General features: G+C 45.1%; 1 protein-coding gene across 1 annotated transcript in view; it reads left to right on the top strand.

The window, feature by feature from the left end:
• The first annotated feature begins 619 nt into the window (after window positions 1–619).
• PLCH1 (phospholipase C eta 1) overlaps window positions 620–10,899 on the top strand; it is a 232,135-nt gene continuing 221,855 nt past the window's right edge. Inside the window, exon 1 of the mRNA XM_056808478.1 lies at window positions 620–919. The gene's annotated coding sequence lies outside the window, so the exon portion shown is untranslated. The remainder of the gene's footprint in view (window positions 920–10,899) is intronic.

Here is a 10,899-nt window from a genome sequence, read left to right as displayed (position 1 = left end):
TCGAATTGCCCTGGAAACCCAACATTTGCCTCTGCGAACATTCATAAAGTCTTGGAATGGGACAGGAGGAGATGGATGGGATGGGATGGGGAAGGCTAGGCTAGACTGCGCCAGGATTGGTGAGGCTGTGGGGAGTCTCCCTACATGCCCTGCAGCTGACAGGTTTTCTTTTGGGCAGGTGACAGTTTCTTGTAAGCCCACATCGGCCCCCGTTTACATTTCCCTTCTCTTCCCCTCCTCACAATCCGGGGTTTGAAGCTCGACACAGGGGTCCTGTGTTTGAGGGGGAATTTAAAGCACAAGTTATCACTGCTCTAGAGAAACGGATTGCCACTCTCTCAGCCCCGGGGTGTAGGTGGCTAAGGGCAAGTGTGTGTGTGTGCGCACGTATGATGTTAGAATGGTCCTGGGAATCAATGAGACGGGGCCTTCTCTCCTGGCCCGCACCCTATTCTTCTCCCTGTCCCCTCTTCCAGCGCCCCCAGCCCCCAGCCCTTTGCCCTCCGCCTCCAGCTCTCTAAGCTCCGTTCCATTTTCTTGGGCTCCAGTTCCTGATTTCCTCGGAGCTTCGGGGCAATGAGGTGGGGGGCGGGGTGCTGGAGCGAGGGCGGCCCGAGGTTTGAATGGGAAAGAAGCTTGTGGCGGCAGTCCGTCCAGTGGCTGTGGCGGCCGGTCCCCGGGATTCGCTCGTGGGGGGCACAGATCCTCCGTCCCTTCCTCCCTCCGCAGGTGTTCCCTTCGTTCTTTTCCCTTCCCCTTTCGCAGGGGACAGAGGGGTCTGGCAAGTGCTGCAGCGGCCGGAGTAGGAGGAGGAGGAAGAGCAGGAGAAGGAGGAGGAGCACCGCCCCCCCCCCCCCCAGTTGCATCTCTGCACTTGAGCCCCGGGCCGCAAGAGCTACCCTTTGCCAGGAGGCAGGAGGTGAGGACTAAAGGGGAGGCAAGAGGGCCCTGGAGTGGACTGCGGGCTCCTTGGGGGTAGGCGCTGCTGCTGTGGAAGCTCTTTCTCTTGTCTTTGTATACCGGCCTCTCGTATGGCACTGCCCGGGCTAGCGCGCTCCAGGCAGGACACCTGGATTGCTGGCTTGCGGTTCGTCAAGCCGGTCAGGTAGACAGCCTGAAGTTGGGCGGCGAAGCTTCGGCTGGGCAGGGAGAGATCACCCGATAGCGGGGTCTGTAGAGGGTCACCCCAGGGCATCCCCACCCGGAGAATGGAGCCCCAGCTCCGGCTCCCCCCGCCCTCACTAGGGAACCTTCGCTTCGCTTGAGGCGCCCCGGGCCGTGGGTGGAGGCAATGACTCGCGTGCCAAGGCTGCAGATGCGATGGGACACGCACGTGGGTGCGGGAAAACGATCGCCTTATTACTGTGGGGTGTGCCAGAGTTGGAGGGAGATGAGTGATGCTTTCTCCAGGAACAAGGCACTTGGCCACTCCGGATGAACTGCCTGCATGCCTGCCTGCCTGCCTGTCCTCCCCCTCTCTGCCCCCTCCTTCCCCCCCAGTCCCTCTGGCACTCCCTGAGATGGCCCAGGAGCCCGTGGGCGGGGAGAACTGTCCCTTTCTCAAGGAAGGGAAGCTAGTGTGTTACCCCCAGAGTCTCTCGGGGCTCCTCCTCCTCTTGCCTCGGGGTGACCCCCTCCGTGCTGCGTCTGGGAAAGGATAGGCTGGCTCACCCTAGCGTGAAGAGGGTCGAATAAGTTACCCTTTCCCAGGAGGTAAACGAGGCGAACCGACGCCAAGTCGTTCAGGGTCCTTCTCTGAAGAGCTTTCTCTCTCTCTCTCTCTCTCTCTCTCTCTCTCTCTCTCTCTCTCTCTCTCTCTCTCTCTCTCTCTCTCTCTCTGTGTGTGTGTGTGTAGGGGTGCCAATCAAAGACTGCTGCCTTCCTGAATGGGGGAGGGGGTCCCTGGGGAGTCTTCGCCCCTGCACCCAGGAGAGTGTATGTTTTAGTTAGCAGCCTGGAATCCCCTGTGCCAGCCTGGGTATTAATCTTATGTGGTTGTTTCTCCGCTCCTTCCCCTCCAAACTCATGTTAAGCACCTACTGTGTGCGGAGCAGCTGTGCTGGGAGCCGAGAACCCCAGGACGAAAAAAGAAATGAGCAGCGTCCCCTCACTGGAACTTTGGGAGAGTGGGGAGCAGAGATACAAAGGGCACATAGATAAGAACAGGCAGGTGCCTGTAAAGTAAAAGCAAAGTACTTTCATCCAGGCCGTCAGTTGACTTTCAGGAGACTGAATCTTAGCGACTAACTTAAAGTTTTTCTTGGGTCTTAATCGTCGGGATGTTTAAATTGCAGAGGATGCTCCGGGCAGGCAGTCATCCGGAAGGCTTGAAGTCAGAGGATTTGCCCAGACCGAAACTGATAGAGAACTCACTCCTGCTTTAGGAAGGAGCTCTCTTCTCTCCTCTCTCTTTTCTCCTCTCCTCCTCTCCTCTCCTCTCCTCTCCTCTCCTCTCCTCTCCTCTCCTCTCCTCTCCTCTCCTCTCCTCTCCTCTCCTCTCCTCTCCTCTCCTCTCCTCTCCTCTCCTCTCCTCTCCTCTCCTCTCCTCTCTTCTCCTCTCCTCTTCTCTTGTCCTCTTCCCTCTCTTCCCCTCCCCTCCTCTCCTCTTCTTTCAGTCTCTCTTCCTCTTCCTTCTTCTGCTCCTATTTCCCTTGCTCTCTGCCCCCCCCCCCCCCCACTTCCAACTGGGCAGACAAGTCCCAGTTAACTTACACAGCTTCTCACACCAGCCAGGGCTCTTGAGAGAACCACTGGGGTTGTTGAGACAACTTGGGGGGCCTGAGAGAGGGAGGGGGTTGTTTAGACGTTCCTTCCTTCTGCCTGGGAGGAAAAGGGGGATGTTTAAGATCTGTCTGCCTGTCTCTCTAGCCTTTCTATTCATGTGGTGTGTTTATGAGCTTGGGATGCCTTCTGAGGTAAACAAATGGGGAAGACAGCAAAGCCCAACAAGTAAAGGGGGCCATAGCTTTTGAAGGGACGGTGATGGCTTTTCCAGTTGCTGTTCTGCATCTTTTAGTGTAGCTTGAGTCTTATAGAGCCTGATAACCAAGTCAGATGAACCATAAAGTGAAAACTTGAGCCTTCTGACCTTCCCTTAGAATAAGAATTGTTCTTGTCATTGTCCTTTGTGTGCTCATAGCCTGGCATTTGGTAAATGTATACACATTTCCAAGGGCTGGATGTGTCAATAGCCTGAGGGGTTTTCTTTTCCCTTTCTTCAGCTGGTAACACCAGTTTCAAACGTCTTGATAGTTACTTGGGTTCTGCTAAATAAACACCCAACTCTTGGTGAGACATTATCTTGGAAAATATTGTAGCTGAGGTAATATAAGGAATAAGAAATGGAATTGCTCTTCTTGGAGTAGAAGAGAGAATAAATAAGGTTTACTCTTTGCCTTGGAGTAATCTATATTACTTTATTTCACTTCCATTATTACTTTATTTTTATTCATATTACTCCTATGTGTCCTCAGGTTTACCTCCAAGGCTAACAAAAATGGCTCCTTATTTTGAGTGAGAATTTAAGTTCTCTAAAACCATCATCGAGCCGAACTAGCTGAGTTTTGTTAGCCCTCATCTGATCCCGCCATCCTGATAAATTGTTAGAATGGGTGCTTTCCTCCCCTCCTCCCCTCCCCCTCTATCAAACCTTGCTTCCGATAAAGGGATGATTTTTAAAACAAACCAACCTTTAGCTTTCAGGTTCTGCAACTTTATGACCCTGTTGAGTAGCTTGTGGCTGGCTAGAATTCCCTAATTCTCAGTGACATGTGTTTCTGTTGATTACAAGAGGGAAACTGCACTGAGCAGTTTTAGCAGAGGGAGGGAATAATGAGATTGGAAATGCTTGGGGGTGGGGGTAGGGGGGTGGTGTTAGGAGAGAGGGGAGTGGGGGAGGAAACAAAGACAAAAAGGATGGGCAGACAGTCTGAATTTATAGCCACTCAATTTAGAAGGCATTATAGGACAGATTATTTGCTTTTGGCTTACATTTTTTTTCATCTTCAGAAGAAATTTTGATTCCTGATATGATTTGATCAATCACCAAACATTTATTAAGTTTCTTCTACATCAGCCACATTGATGTGGAAAAGATTCAGAGCTATTCCAAAGTCCAGAGAAGCTAACAAGCATTTTCTATATCATTTTAGACCTCAGCAGCCATTTGTCCAGCCCCTACTAGGTTCCTATACCCTTGCCCTCAAGAAGATGATGATTGACCATTATTTCAGGATTGGAGAATAAAAATCAAAATTCGATAGTCTTAAGGAAGGCAGTTTGGTCTGATAGCACTCAGGGTAGTGCACTGAGGGACTAGTGCTTATGAGTTGCTTAAAAAGAAAAATAGAAATTAGATTTCTTCTCTGGGAACTCAGGTAAGAAAACCTAAATAAATTATCAGAACAGGCTAAGGTATATCTCCTGTCCTGCTTCCCTCCCCTGGAATAGGAACAATGTCTCTCTCATTTCTTTTTCCTTTGGTCTATCCTCTCACATTTGCATTCTCTTCCCTATCTCTCTCTACCTCTTTCTTTCTCTTGTCTCTGTTTCTCTAAGCTTCTCTCTCTGTCTCTCTCTTTCTCTCTGTCTCTCTCTCTGTCTCTCCCTCACACATACACACACACACACACACACACACACACACACACACACACACAATTCTTAGACTCTGTAATACAGAGCTCATCTCCATACTCAGACTATGGCGGACAAGTGCAGCCCCAGGTTGGGGAGCCATTGTGGTTCTCAGGTTTCCTAGATGGAGATAAGGTCCCAGTGTGAGTCAGTAGCGCTTTGTTTTGGGCCCACATGGCCTAATGAGCAGCATGAACGGCCATTCAAGAAAATGACTTGCTACTCTGTGTGCTTGAAGGGATGTGACTGGATGCCCAGAAGGCTGTAAATGGGAGCATCTCAAGAGGTCCCTGGACAGGTGCCTAGCACCTAGACTTCTGCAGCATCCATACACAAATTCTGAGTCTACTGAATTCGATTGCAGTCTTAAACCCTTGACATCTCAGACTGAGGCTGACATATCTCACAATCCAGTTACTGGAGGAATAGAAAGTTATACTCCAGTGAAGATCAATCTCTGTAGGGGCAGCTAGATGACACAGTGGGTAGAGCTCCTGGTCTAGAATCAGAAAGACTCTTCTTCCTGAGTTCAAATCTGGCCTCAGACACTTATTAGCTGTGTGACCTTGGGCAAGTTCCTTCACTCTGCTGGCCTCTTAGCTGGAGAAGGAAATGGAAAACCACTGCCAAAAAACCCCAAATGGGGCCACAAAGAGCAGCCACAATTGGACTACAACATCGAGATCCATTAGCTCCTCTACCAGGAGAGTTCTCCATTCAGTCAGAGATTCACAGTGCTTCTCTTGAACTGCCTTTCTTGTTGGGCTATCCTTGTTTGTCTAGGAAAATAGTGCCTGGCTGTGGATTGTGAGGAAGTAATGTAGGAACCATAACTACAAACAACATTGATTCAGTTCAGCTAGTGAAGCTGTACAGAGAGGTGGAGATGAGGCTCCTTCTCCACAGAGACTTTCTTTGACTGCAAGGAAAATCATCTAGACTCCAGTCTGGAGAATCTCCTCTGTCTTTGACCCTCATGGGCTGTGGTCCCTGTGAGCTCAATCTGAAACACATTTTAAGAGACTGATGAACTTGCCTTTGCTGTTAGCTTCTTTTGCTCTTTCTTCTGAGGGATCTGGTGCGAGCACCAAAAAAGAGAAGAGGAAGAATGCAGAATGGATAACCAGGGCAGCTTTTTAATTTTAAGTAAATGGGATTTGAGTTAGGCCATATGCATCTAATTCCCTCATTTTAAAGATGAGAAAACCGAGCTTCCCAGAAGTTAAGTGACTTGGCTATGGTCTCATAGTCAATTTAAGAGGCAGATGTCTATGTGGACATGTGAACATGTTTGTATGAGAGAAAATTATACATATCCATTTCTACTGCATATAATTTAAAAACTAATATTATATCGTATTAGTTAATATGAACAGGAATAGTATATCATAATGTAATAAAATATAATATATAATATCAGTAATACCATTAATTAATATGATATTTAAAATCATCCTAATGATCTTTTAAACCAGATTTATTTATTTGTTATTAAACATCATTGGTTTTAAATATGAGAACTGGGATTTTAGATCCAAATTCTTAAAGAATCCATAATTCTGTTGTCCATCTGTCCACCAGACACCATCTGGCCATATTGCGTGAAAAGTGCCAATTTGGCAGGGGGCAAGGTAGGAGCAGAAATGGGAGAAGAGAGACTTTGGGATAGAGTTAGTAAAAAAGGGGAAAAAGAAGGAAAGAGAGAAAACAAATCATTAAGGCATTAAAAAACTTACAGAAGAGAATGAAATAGAGCAGAAGGAGTCACAGAGAAGTAGGATAGCTTTGAAAGTTATGATGTGTCAAATGAATGAATGATGACATTATTTAGCTCTTATTATGTTGACAGCACTGCTTTTGTTAGAATTTATTAGATACTTAAAAACAAAAGCAAACTGCACCTAGTGCCTTCATTGACCATCTTCTTTTATTCTGTACTATTGCTCTAAAGGTAAAAATAAACCTTTTACTTGGTCTTAATTTCAGAATGAAAAAAAAAAGGATATAGTGGGGGAAATGTTTCTAGTTAGTCTTATTGTCTAAGAAGCTTTCCCCTCCATATAGACCATCAAAAAGTATATATTTCTGTATGAGTTCCTGTAAGAGATTTGTCTTAAAAATTAGACTTGTTCAATTTAATACTAGAAGGAAGAACCAGGAATAATGAGTGGAAGTTGCAAAGAAGCCAATTAGGGATCCAGGCCAGGAAAAACTTTCTAAAAAAAATTAGGGTGGTCCAAGAGTGCAATAGTTAGTTCCTCCATGGAGGCCTTTAAGCATTGCACTGGTTGAACAACCACTTGTTGGGTGTGTTTTAGGAAAAAAAAAATTTTTTTTTTTTGGTATACGTTGGACCACTGAGGTTCTTTCCATCTCTCTGGGTTTGGGGATTCTACGTGACTTTTCCTTTTAATTAGTGTTCATTATGGGGAACTTTCTGTTTAATTTTGTGTTTCATAATGGATGTTCCACATCAATGTGACACCCTTACATGTAGTTCCTAGTTTGGTTGTTACATTGTGTGACTATTTTTTAAATCACCCACTGGTGTTCACAGAAATCTTTTTCTTTTAAGGCATTCATCTGTTGTTTGTTGCTTATGAAATTTTGTCCAGTGACTGCATTTGTGATCCTTTTCATTTCTTTTTAATGCTAAAATTGACCTCGTTTCTTTTGTGAAATGCATTTCCAATTGGGGACCAGATCTTGCAGGAATGACAGTTGAAGGGGGTTCCAGAGCCCAGAACAATGGAGCATCTAACAGCTGGTTGTTGGTGTTGGTGATGACAAAATGATATCACTGTGAATGGATGAGTCAGTCGCCTTTATCTCTCTGGCACTCTTCATTCCCCTCTGGGTCAGCACTACAGGATTAAAAGGAGCAGAGGATTATAACTAGGACCAGCAGGGTCTATAGATGTCATCTGGGCCAACCCTCATTTTACAGATGAGGAAACAGAGTCCTAGGGAAGGGAAGTTACTTACCTGAGGTGACATAAGGTGCAAAGGAAGAACTGGGGTTCAAGTTCAGAACTTTCCCACCCAACCATAAGTCACGAAAAAATTTTCTGGCAAGGCAGAGACAGAATGGAGCTCCATGAAAATGAGTGGCCTGGCATGGTGGTGTCCACCTGTATGTGTCCCTGCTGCAGGAGAAGCTGAGGTGTGTGGGGAGCTTGAGCTTGGGGCTTCTGAGCTGCAGTTGGACTAGAGCCACCTGGGTGTTGTCAATCCTGAGTTTGACCCTCATATTGGGAGCCTCTGAGAATGGGGGGCAAGTAGGCTGCCTATGGGAAGAAGTGACCCAGGTGGGAAATGGAGTGGGTCAAAAGGCCACTAGTTGCCCTCAAACTTCCAGCCTGGGTGAGACTGGGAGACCCAGGGCAAAAATAGAAGAGAATAAAATAAAATAGAAATGAGTCCTCGACCCCACTTTGTCACTCTAGAGACTCTGATCAGTTTGAGGCTTTCTTCCAGATGTTGAGAGTCAGGCCTGGGTTTGGCATGGTCAGAGTCAGAATCTCTGTCTGGTCTGGGATCCATAAAGCTGTGCCCTGTCATGCCCATGTGAGGTCCTCACCTGGTGAATTGTGTGGGCTGTCAGAAGCCAGGAAAGGAAAAGAATCCAGTACTAGCTGTGGGGACCTTCCTTATCCAAAGTTACTGATTAACTGTGGGGTGGCACTTGGGGTTTCTCTTTTACAGAGTACTTCCTCCTTGTCGGTTCCAAAGCAGCAGACATTTGGAAGGGAAAACAAACCCTTGGCTCTCCCCTCTAAAAAAAAAATCTCACTCTAATATACAAGGTCCATAAGATACATCTGGATGGTCTCCACTGTGGACTGATGAGTCTGTGGAAAGCCATCAGCCCTGGTTATTGAGCTGTGGAGACTATTCATGTTGCTTAGTAGTTACACAAGACCCAAAGCTGATTTATTGTATAAATAAAGGTGAAAGGACCTTCTTTAATCAGCCCAGCTGGCTGTGTGACCCTGGGCAGGTCCCACCTTCTAGGGGAGGTCTTTTTTTTTTTTTTAATTCTTACCTTAGGTCTTCAAATCAATACTGTGTATTGGTTCCAAGGCAGAAGAGTCGTATGGGCTAGGTAATGGGGGTCAAGTGACTTGCCCAGGGTCACACAGCTGGGAAGTGCCTGGCTCTCAATCCACTGAGCTACCCAGCTGCCCTAGGAGGTCTTCTTAATCTCATTAGGTGCTTTCTAATCTATTTATTTTGTATATTCCTAACTATTTACATTTTTTTTCTCTTTAGAATGTGCATTCCTTGAGGGGAGGGTTAGTTTTTCCTTTCTTGGTATGGCAAAGAAGGAAGCATTTGTTAAACACTAGCCATGAGCATCCCCAACTGACATGCTTTTTCCTTGTCAGATGGACTGAGCTTTGATTCCCCACAATCCAGCCAGGCTTGTTGATGGTCAGTTGTTCAGTCATGTCAGTGTCATCATGACTCCATGGACCATAGCACACCAGATCCTTCTTTTCTCCATTACAACTTGACGTTCATATTGGTTGTTTCCATGACCCAGGCTAGCTATTCTCCAATCTCACCCTGACTTCTCTCAGGCAGCCCCATCTGCCTGGAATGGATTCTCTGCTCCTTTCTGCCCTTTGAAATTCTTCCTTCCCACTAGTGGCCAGATTGGAGGCTCCCACTCCCTAGAAGCTTTCCTTCTTTTCCCTAGTTGTTAGACATCTTTCCATCAGTAAACTTTCTTTGAGCCCAATAGAGAAGACTATTCTCCTCCCCTTCCCTCATATTGCCTTTTGTTTCAGAATCCTATTCATCCAGTGTATGTGCTGGGTTCCTCACCCCTCACCCCATTATCCCCAACCTACCTACCTAAAGTTGTAAATCTGAATCCCTTTCAGCATTATACTAATGTTATTGTCATTTCAACAATTACTTTAAGATCTTCCCAGATTGGACCTTTTGCAGCTTTGAAAATAGTCTGTTTTGTCATATTTGCTCAAGGGAAATTGAATCAAAATAGTAGGAGGGATTTTTTTTGGGGAATAAATATGTGAGTTTCTTACAGTATGGTGAAATGGAACTGCCACTGGATTGGGAGTCCAAGGTGTTGGTTTATTTATTTTTATTTTTAAAATTTTCTGGGTTATACATGTATTATCATGCAAAACACATTTCCTTATTCATTTTTGCAAATGAATAATTAAAAAAAAAACCCACATCCTATACCCAAATAAGCAAGTGATAAATCATGTATTTTCATCTACATTTCTATTCCAACAGTTCTTTTCTTGGAAGTGGAGAGCATTCTTTCTCTTAAGTCCCTCAGAATTGTCCTGAATCATTGTATTGCTATTAGTAGCAAAAGTCAATCACATTTGATTGTTCTACCATATTGCTGTTATGTGTACAATGTTTTCTGGGTTTTGCTTATTTCACTCTGCATCAGTTCATGCAGGTCTTTCCAGCTCTTTCTGGAATCATCCTGTTCATCATTCCTTAACAGCCCAATAGTATTCCATCACCATCAGATACCACAATTTGTTCAACCATTGCCTAATTGAGGGACATCCCTTTAGTTTCCAATTCTTTGCCAGCACAAAAAGTACAGCTATAAATATTTTTGTACAAATAGGTCCTTTCCCATTTTTTAAATTATCTCTTTGGAATATAGACCTAATAGTGGTATTATTATATATCTTTCTATATGATATACTATATGTCATATATAACAACAATTACTACATATTATTATATAATAGTGGATCAAAAAGTATGCATTCCTTTATAGCCCTTTGGACATAATTCCAAATTACCCTCCAGAATTGTTGGTTCAGTTCCCAACTCCACTAGCAATGCATTAATGTCAAGGAGCTGGGTTTAAATCCTGACCCTGCTAGATCTTTGGGACCTACAGTAAGTGTGGCCTTGGTTTTCCCACCTGTAAAGTGTAATAGGAGAATGAAAGCCATACTGAAAATGAAAATTCTGGGAAAGTAGACTATATGCAGACTTTTTATTGTAACCTTTGCCTCATTACTCCTCTTTTTTCCAAGTCTTCCAGGTCATTTTTCACTTTGGTCCCCTCAAGTATAAAAATGGAACCGGTGAAAGTCACCTATAAGCTTGACAAAAAAGAGATCAAAGGGTCTTAGGCCATAAATTGAACTTGGGCTCCAAGCTGAGCGTGGTTCATATGTCTGATTTGTGATGACACCATAAATTTCAGATTTGTTCCATCTTTACATCAAAGATTTGGGGTTTTAGGACTTATTG

Source organism: Monodelphis domestica, chromosome 8, assembly GCF_027887165.1.
Source record: "Monodelphis domestica isolate mMonDom1 chromosome 8, mMonDom1.pri, whole genome shotgun sequence".
NCBI lineage: Eukaryota > Metazoa > Chordata > Mammalia > Didelphimorphia > Didelphidae > Monodelphis > Monodelphis domestica.
This window is presented reverse-complemented; position numbering and strand designations above follow the sequence as displayed.